This window comes from Solanum pennellii, chromosome 8 (assembly GCF_001406875.1).
Source record: "Solanum pennellii chromosome 8, SPENNV200".
Lineage (NCBI taxonomy): Eukaryota > Viridiplantae > Streptophyta > Magnoliopsida > Solanales > Solanaceae > Solanum > Solanum pennellii.
In genome coordinates this window covers 4,209,116-4,222,765 of record NC_028644.1, presented here as the reverse complement: position 1 = coordinate 4,222,765, position 13,650 = coordinate 4,209,116, and the positions used below count along the sequence as shown (strand labels likewise).

The following is a 13,650-nucleotide window of genomic DNA, read 5'->3' as shown; positions in this document are numbered from 1 at the left end:
GTGAACCTGTTTCAGGGTCTCTATTTTACGAAAATAACATTATTTCCGGTGCCATTATTCCTACTTCTGCAGCTATAAGTTTACATTTTTACCCAATCTGGGAAGCGACATCCGTTGATGAATGGTTATATATACAATCTAAATTCTAAAGGATCATGAAAAGACAATTATTGTCTCTTATATAAAATTATAATACTAATTAATATTTAATTATATTTATACTCTCTTCGTCTCATTTTATGTTACACCCTTTGACTTGATCAGGTGTTTAAGAAAAAAAACTTTTAAAAGTGTGGTAAATTCTATTTAATTAGATAAAATAATATTTGTGAGAATAGACAATGAAGAAAAATATGTCACATAAAATAAATCAGACGAAGGAAGTATGATATTTAGGACCGCGCGAAGCGCGGCCAGTTACACTAGTTTGTAATAAATGTTAGCCATGAAAATCAAACTAGCAATGCTAATTTTCAATTTTTCTACAGTTATTAATAATTGTGACAATAATTTGACTAAATAGCTACAACTTTATTGCTACAATAAATTTTTGTAATTGATAATAGGTTTATGTCACACGATGAAATTTATTATAGCAATAGTAACCTTTTATCCACAAAAATCATTTAACCCAAAATTTTATGGCTATAAAAAAAGTTGTTGTAAATTATGAAAAAATGTGGCAACAGTTAAATAATACAGCCACGACTTTTTTGCTATAACAAAATCTCGTAGCTACTATTTAATTTTTTTCCAATTGTTAAATTTATCATAGCAGTATTAATATTTTAGCCACAATAAAATATCTGAAATAAAATATCATGGCTAAATAAATATATTTGTGTGAAGTTACAAAAAATTGTTACAATAGTTAAATGAAATAGCCATTGAATTTGCGCTACAATAAAATTTTGTAGCTAATTATTAATTTTTATCACGTGTTGAAACTTGTTGTAGCAATAATGACCTTTTAGCCCTGGAAAAAGGTTAAAGGTTATTTAGAACACAATATTGTAGGTGTAGCTAAACAAATATTATCAAAATTGAGTATTCAACTTTGTGGCAAACGTTAGCTTAATTATACCTACATTATTTGTAAAGACGAAATGTTTTAGCCACAAGTTCTTTATTGTAATAAAAAATTGTAGCTTATAATGATTTTTACCACAAGTTGATTTTTCATATATATATATATATGTAAAAATAAAATTGGATACTAACACTCTAAACCATAAGTAAAGTAAACTGATTCATTGCATGATATTATCAACTTGATGTCATTTCATATCCTTCCCTATGTTTTTCCAACATGCATCACACAAGTGAAACTATAAAGTACTAGACATGCATGCATGCATACATACATATCTTGAAAAACGCACAATCATCACCTACTTCGAATCAATCTTTGAAACTCTAAAGAACCCAAGCTTCCCTTTTTTAAATGCCTTGACTTGTTCTTGGTCTAAGCAATAATAAAACACAACAATTAATCAAAGTTATCCTAACAATATCTCAATTAAACACAAATCCTAACCCCAATCAATTATGATCATTTTATCCAATTTAGAGTTTTCCCATCATTAGATTAAGTCAAAACCCTCTCCAAGAGAAATATCCTATATTCTGAGGTTTAAGAATCAAATTACAACATGACGAGTAATGAATTTACCTTTACCGATGAATTTGATGGAAAATCAAGTGGGAACCACTCTAAATCACTTCTATTGAGGGAAAGATTGAAGTTGCAAAAAATAAGAGCTTTTGGGACTTTTTACATAAGACCTCAACTTAACCCACTATAGCACATGCACAAGCACTATATCGCATGCAAAACCACTATAGAACCTGCACAACCGCTATAACAAATGCTCAAACGCCCCACTGTAATGACATGTCAGTCGCCATAACTGTTTGAACAGAGTTTATCATTCCTAGGTGTAACATCTCGTAACTCGTAATAGCTAAGAACAGGCTAAGAAACTAAAAATAATCACTTTTGGAAAGAAAGGGAAAAATCTGGAAATTTTTCTAAATTTAAGAAGTGAGTTTTGATCATTTTCAAACGACCATTACTTCTAGCTCAGGATGAGTAAGAGGTAGTTCTTGAAGGTATTGATGGTCCTAAGGGTGTGGAAAAAGAATTATAGGGATTTATAGGAATTGAGATCAGAAAACGAGTTGAAAAACTCGTCAGACGCACCTGGGCAGCGCCAGGCGCGTCGCACCCCCATAGCACTATGAAGGCTGGGGCGGCGCGCCTAGAGTGCGGTCAAAATGAGCCCCAGTCACTTGGGGTTGGCGCGGCGCGCCCCGGACGCGCCCGGATCGGTGTTTTTCACCCACTTTTCGTAGTTTAGCCTTTTCAAGTCCTTCTAAGGTACATTAACACCTTCCAATGATTCTAATTACTTCAAATGATTTATAAACACCTAGAAATCATTAAAGAACACAAATCATAACCTTTAATCCATTATCCAATTCAAGGAAAGTTAAGATCCAAGTCAAAGAAGTTAAGATTCAAGTCTAAAGTTAAGAAGTAAGTCAAAGCAAAGTTCTTAAAGGTTTTCAACAGTTTTTATTAAACGTTTTTAACTTCATTTTAGGGTTCAAGTTTCAAGTTAAAGTGAAGAGTAAAAGTTCAAGTATTTTCTTCAAAAGAAATATAAGGGAACTAAGTATTCCTTAAATAGTTGTTTAAGACTCAAACTTTCAAGTTAAGTGAAGAGTATAAAAGCAGTGTGTATTTTGGTGGGGTAAAGCAGACAATACAGGACCAGATAATGCAGGATCTAAATTTTGTGATAGGTGAACTACCGTTCAGATACTTGGGAGTACCTTTGAGTACCAAAAGAATCTCTATAGTGCAATGTAAACCTCTTTTAGATAAAATGCTGAGTAGAGTAACTTGCTGGACCACTAAATTCCTCTCTTATGCTGGTAGAGCTCAATTAGTAAAGAGTGTCCTATTCTCAATACAAACATTTTGGGCACAAATATTTGCTCTTCCTAAAAATATTTACATGTCATTGAGAGTATTTGTAGGAAGTTCTCATGGACTGAAAATGTGGAGGCATCAAAGAAAGCATTGATAACTTGGGAACAACCATGTTGGCCCAAGGCAAATGGAGGAATGAATTTTCTTAATGTGTTCATCTGGAACAATGCTGCAATAGGGAAACTCCTCTGGAATTTATGTAAGAAAAATGACAAGTTCTGTGTAGAGTGGATACATAGCTATTACGAGAAGGATGAAATATGGGGCATACAAACAAATCAAGCATCTTGGCTTGTGCAAAGAATTCTTAAAGCATATAAATATTTAGAAATTGCTGGATGCAATGAACAAAGCTTGACACAGATGGAGCATTATTCTATTAAAAAGATGTATGAAAAAATGAGAGGAAGTAGGGAGAAAGTTGAATGGAGAAGATTGTTATTGTCAAATTATGATTCACCAAAGTGGCTTTTCATATTATACATAGCACTGAATAAACGTCTTGCAACAAAGGATAGAATGGCAAAGTGGGGAGTAACACATGACTTGATATGTTCCTTATGTCAAGGGGAAGACGAAAATATAGAGCATCTTTTTTTGCCTGTAAGTTCACTTCTGGAGTATGGAATAAGACACTGGCATGACAAGGAATACAACGAACAGGAATGAAGTGGCATGAGAAGTACAATGGGCAATAAAGTATATGAAAGGCAGGAATAACACAACACAAATTTACAGAATGGCTCTGGCAGGTACTATATACCACATGTGGATAGAACGTAATTGCAGAATATTTCAATCCAAGCAGAAAAATGAGGAATACGTGATTAGGCATATCATTAGAGAAATACATGGAAGAGGATCTCAAGAGAAGAGGATAGGCAGTAGACTACAACAACTAAATATGTATCCATAGTATAAGAGTCGCGATAGTAGCTTAGAAGGTTTGATTAGCAAGTCTTGGAGCAAAATTGTCCAAGTCTGCTATTTTTTTCTGCTTTGTAAATGTTCGTTTTGGTAAGTAAAATGTTTACTTACCAAAAAAAAATTAGTTTCTCTTATTTATTTTATTCGCATAAAAATTACTATAAATCATAATAATTGACAACTAAAATTAGTATATATGTGTCATATAAAATGAAACAAAAAAGTAATATGTATTATTTAATTTAAAAACTATATAAAAAGTATTGTAAATCTCCGTGTTAAAGTTATTTAATTTTCAAAAAAATCCTATTTAATAAGAACCTAAATTTGTCGTTGTGTTCATTATATATGCAATATACAATGATTTTTGTTGTCGGTATAGTTACATAGAAATCCCCAGAGCAATAGTTATAAATATTAGGATATGACTTTTGACAAATTTTTATTATTTTAATTTATAATAAATAAAAAATACTACTTTAAAAGCACTGAAAGGTTACTATATTGTTCATTTTCTCACCTATAAAAAAAAGTCTTACAACTTGATTTGATCTGATTAGTCAATTATCTGTTCATTCATTAAATTTTATAAGGAAAAAATGCTTCTAACTTGATTTGTTTGATTTGTCGATTCAAATTGACTTAACATTTTAACTAACTTGTACACACTATCTTCACATGGTATGTTAGATAGTAATAATTGTGATAAAAAGTTCATTTCTTAAGAAAATAATGTATCTTAAGTAGCAAATATTTAGCCGTAGATATTAAACTATAGTTCAAAAAATTTATAACTTGTAGCTACAAATTTTCCGTATTGCACGTAAAGTGTATAGCACACGAAAATTAGTAAGAATAAAGTCGTTTTTATGTGATTTTAGATGACACTACCATAGAATCAACCACTAATATTTTATTAGAGTAAGTTGTCTACACAAAGCCTCTAGATTTGGTATTGATACTTCACGCAAGCCCTTTTGTACACCATCTGCTTAAATTTATATGTCTTAATAATATGGTTAGGCAAAGAGTTATTTAAGAAAAAAAGGCTTTTAAAACTTTGTGAGTTTAATTAATTAAAATGTCATATACAATAAATACTCGCGGGATTATAAAACTCTTGAAACTGAGATTTCAAACATGGTATAATATTTGTTTGGCTATGATAAAAATCTATTATGAAGAATAAAGCAAATGTTATAAATCCATTGAATAGTGGATTGTCCATTTGCTTTCTTCATGAACTTATCCTATCATGTATCTACATTTCCAAGGTGACATGAACCTTTGTAGATAACTATGTACCTATTAATTGGGCATTTATCATGGTGGCCTTTGGGTGATATTTTTACTCTATAAATAGAGATATCATTCATCTTTTGTAGAACACACTTGAATAAGAAGAAAATTCCTCTTCTTCTATCTACTTCTCTTGTCTTCTTCTCTTTATGATTATATTCTTATGAGCTTGATTTTATAACACGTTATCAGCACGAGTCTCTAGCCAATTAAGATTGAGTTTTAATTTTTCTTTAACTCATGTTTTGGTTGATCTTGCTATGACAATCAAGGTATTATATGTATAAAATCAGGTATGTATTTTCTAAAATATTTTTATGATTTAGNATATTCTTATGAGCTTGATTTTATAACACGTTATCAGCACGAGTCTCTATCTAATTGAGAGTGGGTTCTTGTTTTTCTTTAGCTCATATTTTGGTTGATCTCGTTAAGAAGATCAAAATATTATATGCATAAAATCAGGTATGTATTATCTAAAATATTTTATGATTTAGAATAAAATAGTATTCAGTCACTAACAATTATCAGGAACTGAAGACATATACTACTATTGGTTGAATATGACATGCTATACAAAACTTCTTAAATGGAAGAAGGTATAAAATTTTAATAGCATGAGTTTGAATATTATTTTGATTGTTTAGAAAGACTCAAAGAATAAATCATGTTGTACTTCGGTCTATTATACCGTTGGTTAAGGGTAAGACGATGGGTTCAAGCCCCGTCGCACCAAAAGGGTACACATCTACTTAAAGTCCGGATGACATAATAAATAAAAGAAAATATTTGACGGTAAGACGGTAGATTCAAGTTCTATCGCACCAAGAGGGTAAGACATCAATCTGAGTTTTGATGCACCAGGATGATAAGGATTNTTTTAATAGCATGAGTTTGAATATTATTTTGATTGTTTAGAAAGACTCAAAGAATAAATCATGTTGTACTTCGGTTTATTATACCGTTGGTTAAGGTAAGACGATGGATTCAAGTTTCATCGCACCAAATGGGTAAGACATCAGGTTAAAGTCCGGATGCACCATAATGAAAAATATTTGAGTATAAGATGATAGATTCAAGTTCTATCGCACCAAAAGGGTAAGACATCAATTAGAGTTTTGATGCACCGTGATTGGGTTCAAGTCCCATAGAATTATGGCGTAACACGCCTTATATGGGTAAGACATTGAGTTTGAGCCAATGCACCATAGCGATGATAAAATGATGACTAAGAAAAATAATATATTTTTGATGAAATGTCTTGAAATTCATCATATTGAATTTGCTCCATTCCTTGAAAAGAATGTGGTAGCAACATGTGATAACTCTGAAATCCGCCTGTTGACTTGCTCCATTCAATCATATGAATGTGGTAGCAGTGAATGATTAGTCTGAAAGATGACAAATAATTAATGATATGAATAAGGGCGTGGAGGGACAGAATTATAATAGTCATCATTGTGGTAATGATAAAAGGAAGAACACTATGAGTTCTTCAAATAGTCCTTCAAAATGTGAAGGCAATTTTTATTATCAAAATGGTATGAAAGGTCATTAGACTTGTAAATGTTGTCAACCCAATAATTTGACAAGTTTATAAATCCTCTATCATGATACAAGAAGATAAAGTGATGGTACACTTGATCTTTCAAAGTGATGTTGAGGTGTGTCATGGAAATATGATGGATTTTAAAGCCATGACAATGTGCTTATAATGCAAATTTATGAAGTACATATAAATAATTAGTCCATTCCTTGAAGAGAATGTGACTTGTGATGAGTATCGTGAATGCTCGACCATTCTATAAGAGAATGGGTCCAGATGTGATAAAATCATTATGGGTTGGATATATGCCACAACTCACCTCTATGGAAGGTTTGAGAAAAAATGATATATGTCACTTCTCATCTCTACGGGAGATTTGAGAGGAAATAAATTTTATTTGGCAGAAATGGCTAATTGTATTGTACGTTTTATACGTCACTATGGTATGAACTACCGAAAGGGCAAAAGAAAGAAATAGTTCTTGCCTATAAGGGTTGTGGTCATTATTGTGTGGCAATACAAATTTGTCATTGGTTGTGTACCTATGGTACAACAAAAGTAAAGCAAGAAAGACGTCTTGCTCGTAATGATTTTGACCATGACAATAATAATATAATTTCCTCCTTGAAGGAGATGCTCACCATAGGGATGGTGTCATGCAATATGTGATAGTACACAAAATTAATTGCAAGCTCTAACGAGTTGTGCTATTATCAGAGGAATAATATTGGGGTTGTAGTAAGTCTCAAATGAAACTTTTTAAGTTTCGGATGAATTGAAAATAAATATTGAGACTATAAATCACTACAACCGAAGAGGGTTATAAATGTTTATGTAAAAGATTACCCCACTTTTCCTCTTGTTTGTTCCATACAAACATGTACATGCTGATGAAATCACATGTAAAAGTAAATTATAAGTGTACTAAAATAAAGATCAGTTGGCATGACTGGTTGACCATTCCGATTAAATGTGATGCAAACGTGATTGAGAATTCAGGTGATTTATATGATGAAGAAATAAAGATTCTTCAAGAATTCTCTTGTGTTGCTTGTTCTCTTGATAAAATGATCATTGTACCAGCTAAGGTTGGGATTGTAATCCCCTAAAATTTTTGGAACATATAAAAGGGTGAATATGGGCCCGTTCACCTGTCATGTGGATCATTTGCAACTATATGATTGATGCATCTATGCGATGGTCACATGTATTTTGTTGTCAACTTACAAATTGGTTTTTGTAAGGTTGTTTGCTCGAATTGTTAAAATTAAGAGCACAGTTCCAAACTATGAAATTATATTGATAATGCTGGTTGATTTAGCAGAAATTGTATGCCTCCAATTATAGCTAAATCATGGTTATGAGAACAAAACTCCCAAATAAGATTTGGTATGAGATAATTTTATTTAACATGTAGCAACACATGTATGCATCAAACCAACAAGGTTTCCCCATTAAAATTGGTTCAGGGTCAGGAACCATATAATTTTCATCTAAAATGTTGAATGTGCGGTTATGATTTTAATTGCTCCACCACGCACAAAGATGAACTTCCAAATAAGGTTGGAATGAATGTTAGATTTTCTAACATTAGGGGGAGAGATGATTGACAGCTGAAAATTATGTGTGAGGTTAATTATGAATTATCTAGATCCTCGTTAAATAAATATGTGAACTTAAAGTTCAAGGGATAATTCAGTTGCATAATGTTGCAAATCAGTTGCCAGATGAATGCACTGACCCTATGATATAATTCAGCTGCAAATGCTCCAATGTGAAGTCCTTGAAGGACAGAGTCTATGATACGTCGGAAGCGTAATAGACCAATCGATTCCAAATATAAAATTCCTTGAAGAAGGAAGGAGCAAATGATCAATATGGTCATGATAATGAGGCAAGTGCTATAAAAGAGCACATTGACATAACACTTCATAAAATCTTGAAAAAGGTTCAGGTACCTGAAATAATGAAAAATGAAGAGATCTCGATAAGTTATGTCTTGTTGGAATCGATATCAAATAACCGTCGACGGTATCTTTGATATGAGGTAGCGCTCAATGATATAAATTGTGACGAGGATCTTGAATTCAAATCTGTCATATAGTGTGGACAGATAAATGGTTGGCCAAGTAAAATGCACAATTCAAGTATATTTTGTTTCACTTAGAAAAGTGACATTTTGGACTGGTAGTCCATAAATCAAGGTATAATGTCAGTGGGGTACAAATAAATTATTATGCGATAGTATAACCGTAAGATATCAAATACGGTTTGTGCCTTGGGGCATAAAGGTTTATCGCAAAAATCCTGACATTATTGGAGATGTTTTCTCCTTTGGTGGATGCAATGAGGTTTGTTTTGATCTGGCAACATATGAAAACTTGAATGCATGTAATGAATAATTGTAATGTCTAGCTAGACAATGAAGGTTATATGAAAATCCTTGAAACAATCGAGGTGTCTGAAGCATATAAGAGTTTGAAAGAAACTTTTCCAATAAAGCTTCAAGAATCCTTATATGGATTGAAATAGTCAAGGAAGAAAAAGGGTACAAAAGAATGACCCTAATTGTCCTTGTATTTTTATGAAAAGGTCTTGGTAAGACAAAATTTTGACTTGACCTACAGATTGATAATTTGACAAAAGAAATATTGTCTAACAGTGCACATACACTGAAAAGATTTGATGCAATTTTATATGGATAATAAGCGTTCATTGAGTACCCCAATGATTATGAGATCACTTGACATAAATGATGATTCAGTTTGATCTCAAAAGAAGGATGAAGAGTTTCTTGGTGATGAAACTCTATCTTGGTGCAATCAGGGCACTAGTGCATCTTACTAACAATATTTGACCAGATTTTTGTTTTGCAGTAAATTTACTGGCAAGATTCAGCTTCTCCCCCATAAAAGGACATTGAAATGGTGTTGAGCACATGGTTGAATATCCTCGAAGAACCATAGTTATGGGTTTATTCTATTCCGAGGAATCCAAGACAAAATTGATTGGTTATGCAGATGCAAAATATTTATCTGATCCGCATAAAGCTCTATCTCAAGCACGCTATGTGTTTACATGTGGAGGCACAATAATATCCTGGCGATCAATGAAGCAAATGTTGCTATGCAGAAATAAAAGTCCTCCATGAAGCAAGTCGAAAGTGCGTCTGGTTGAGATAAATGACACACCATATTCAAGAAATGTGTGGTTTTTCTTTGAAAAAGAATATACCAACCACAATGTACGAAGATTGGAGACATCATCACAAGAAATTAAGTGATGTTTTAATCAGGGGGAGTATAATACGCGTTGCACTCTTTTTCCCTTGACCGAGGTTTTTTTCCCACTGGGTTTTCCTGGCAAGGTTTTTAATGAGGCAACAAATAGTGCGTATCAAAAGATATGTGTACTCTTTTTCCTTCACTAGAATTTTTTCCCACAGGGTTTTTTCTAGTAAGGTTTTAATGAGGCACATAATCTATTGACATCCAAGGGGGAGTGTTATAAATCCATTGAATAGTGGATTGTTCATTTGCTTTCTTCATGAACTTATCCTATCATGTATCTACATTTCCAAGGTGACATGAACCTTTGTAGATAATTATGTACCTATTAATTGGGCATTTATCATGGTGGTCTTTGGGTGATATTTTTACTCTATAAATAGAGATATCATTCATCTTTTGTAGAACACACTAGAATAAGAAGAAAATTCCTCTTCTTCTATCTACTTCTCTTGTCTTCTTCTCTTTATGATTATATTCTTATGAGCTTGATTTTATAACAGCAAAAAGTTTATTTTAAATTGGTTCCAAATTTCAAAAAGTTACTATTTTTTTCATAAGAAAATATTATCGCATAATCTAGAACATATATTATATAGAATACACAACAAAAATAATATTAATTTTTTTATTAAGTGTTTGTGACCTCCTACTTTAGTATCATATTGAATGTTTTGTAAATCTTGTTTGAAAATTTTAAATATGAAATAAAGATGAATAATATTATTTCTCAATGTACATGTAATTATAATAATAACGTAGATGAAAAGGGGTATGTGCCTATTATTTGTGCCTAGGTGAGATCTACTTATAACTAGGATATCAATAGAGCTTTGGGATTGTTTGAAGTATTCAAAGAAACCATTGATTCAAAGGTTATGTGGGGTGGGTGGGATGGGGTGGAAGGTTAGGTGAAATTTAAAATTAAAGTAAGAAAAATGAAGTCAAAAAGTACGAGAGAAAAAAAGATAAAAGAAAAAACTTCAAATGAAAAAAAAAATTACACTTTAAATAAATTAATTAACACGTGTCACATAATGATTGGTGTGTTTAAAATCTAGAGTATCGAAGATGATATAATAATATTACATCTGTTTCGCAAATAATGACCTGGTTTGACTTGACACGAAGTTTAAGAAAATAAAGAAAAATATTGAATCTTGTGGTCCTAAATTAAAGTTATGTGAAATGTATAAAATTGCCCTTTAATCTTGTGGTCTTAAATATGTCACGTGGAAAGATGAAATTAAAATGTTAATCAAAAAAAGAAAGATGTCATATTTTTTTAAACAGACTAAAAAAAAAGAAGGTCATTCTTTTTAAAACGAAAAGAGTATAAGTTTAAAGTTGTATAGAAAGGCAATAGAAAGCCATCATAATTAAAGTGTTTTTTGAAAATTCGAAACAACTTCAGACCGTTAATATATATCCTTTTTCTCTATATAAATATGCATTCCCTATTGTTAGAGGTACACATTTCTTACACATCAACTTTGTGAATAGTATCAAAGTTGAAGGAAGAAGGTTGAAGATTATCAAAAATGGATAACTATACAACACTTGTGCTTTGATCAACTTTGGCCTTGAGCTTTCTTTATATTATTATAGCAAAAATATGTAGTATTAGAAGCATCAAAAAACTTCCACCAGGGCCATCACCATGGCCAATTATTGGAAATTTTCATTTGTTAGGTACAAAACCTCATAGATCACTAGTTAATCTTGCACAAATATATGGTCCAATTATGAGTTTGAAAATAGGACAAAAGACAATAGTTGTCATTTCTTCATCAACCATGGCAAAACAAGTCCTTCAAAAGCAAGACTTAGCCTTTTCCAAATTTTCTGTGGTATGTCTTCCTGTTTGTCCTCAATGGCGAACGCTTAGGAAAATCTTGAACGAGAGTGTCTTCTCTTCCAATAAGCTTGATGCAAATGAACATCTAAGGTCTCAAAAAGTGAAAGAGTTGATTGCTTATTGTGCAAAATGTAGTCAACAAGGTAAAGCTTTGGATATATGTCAAGCTGTTTTCAAGACTAATTTCAATGTGATGTGCAGCACCCTTTTCTCCAAGGACTTGGCTGACCCTTTTTCGGATTCAAAGGCAAAAATTAATAACATGATTTATTTTATTTTTGGTTTTCTACCCATTGGTCCGAGACCACATTGGAACTCCAACTAAATTCAGATCGCGCAATGCAAGACTCATTTGGGAGTGACACTCCCAACGGGTGTTTCTCCATACCTAGGTTGAACCCGAAACCTCTGGTTAAGGGTGAATCAGTCTCCCAAGGCTTGAACTTGAAACCTCTTGTTAAGGGTGAAACAATCCCCCAAGGCTTGAATATGAAATCTCTGGTTAAGGATGAAACAGTCCTTAGGGCTTGAATATGAAACATTTGGTTAAGGGTGAAACATTCTCATCACTGCATCACCACAACTCATGTGATACCTTGTTATGATTTTTTTTGTGTACTAAACTGTATACCAAATGTCCTGTTTTGTTACCCTTTTTAATTTTAAAGGTTGAGTTGAAGGATATGATATGGGGTGTCATGAATGAGGCTGCGAAGATTAACCTAGCAGATTATTTCCCTATACTTGAAAAGATTGATCTTCAAAGAATAAGGTATCATGCAAATTACCATTTTGGTAAGTTGTTTAAATTTTTAGATGATTTGATCGATGAACGATTAGAGGAAAAACAAAGGAGCCATGGTGAAAAGAATGATGTTTTGGAAGTATTACTCAACTTCAGTGCAGAAAATCCCAAAGAGATGGATCAAAATCATATAAAATCAATGCTCCTGGTTTGTGCTCTTCTCTTTTATCCTTTGAATTTTAGAGCTGAAAAAAGTTCTAACATTTCCTTCACCCCCCTTCTCAATCTCCCAGCCTCAATAGAAAATAAGAAATAACATAAGAATTTAAAGAGATTCAGTCAAGTCAACGTCCTTAGGATAGATGTCACTGTTCTAGAAGAGGAAGTGTAGCTGGCACGTTGAACCATGTCTGTCAACGGCGAAAGATAGCCCTAAAGTGAGGGCTCCGGAGATAGTATTTCTCAACCTACAAGAAAATGACTTTCTCAAAAACCTATAAGAGGTCGTTAGGTACAAAGATCAATAATGCAGGGATTAGTAATATAAGGATTGATAATGTATGATTATTTTTATCAAGTGTTTGGTTCATTGTTTCTTATCTAGTTTTGTGTGTGGTTTAAAACTCTAAAAAAAAAATTCATACAAACTATAACTTTGAGTTATTATGGGATTTTCTATTTCATGTAATTGGGTCAAGGTAGATAATTGACGGACAATATTATTTTTTATAACATTTAACTAGCTAGGAGAATAAAAATTTTATCGTCATGTTCACTATTTTCTCACTTGAATTATTTGAGAGTAAATAATTGTCATCTTAAGAAATTGGAGTTAATATCTCAAAAGGTCACACAACTATAATAATTTATATTAAATATTTATTGAACTTTGTTTTGTATCAATAATTTTAAAAAAAAGTTATCATAAAATAAAAATACAAGCAAATATAGCAAAATAAATTAAACTATTTTTATACTCAAAATGTTATA

At 32.1% G+C, this 13,650-nt stretch overlaps 1 long non-coding RNA gene and 1 pseudogene across 4 annotated transcripts in view; both read left to right on the top strand.

Moving 5' to 3' along the window:
- LOC107027173 overlaps positions 1 to 4,061 on the top strand; it is a 14,872-nt gene extending 10,811 nt beyond the window's left edge. For 2 of the 3 annotated variants that reach the window (XR_003579844.1, XR_003579845.1), the window contains exon 5: positions 16 to 520. This is a non-coding gene — a long non-coding RNA (uncharacterized LOC107027173). Of the gene's footprint in view, positions 1 to 15; positions 521 to 3,045 lie in introns of those variants that run through there. The other variant, XR_003579846.1, reaches the window with a different exon arrangement.
- Positions 4,062 to 11,586: 7,525 nt separating this feature from the next.
- Positions 11,587 to 13,650, top strand: part of LOC107027172 — a 4,645-nt pseudogene continuing 2,581 nt past the window's right edge. The window contains exons 1-2 of the transcript XR_003579843.1: positions 11,587 to 12,162; positions 12,584 to 12,868. The product of XR_003579843.1 is annotated as a geraniol 8-hydroxylase-like (transcript). The remainder of the gene's footprint in view (positions 12,163 to 12,583; positions 12,869 to 13,650) is intronic.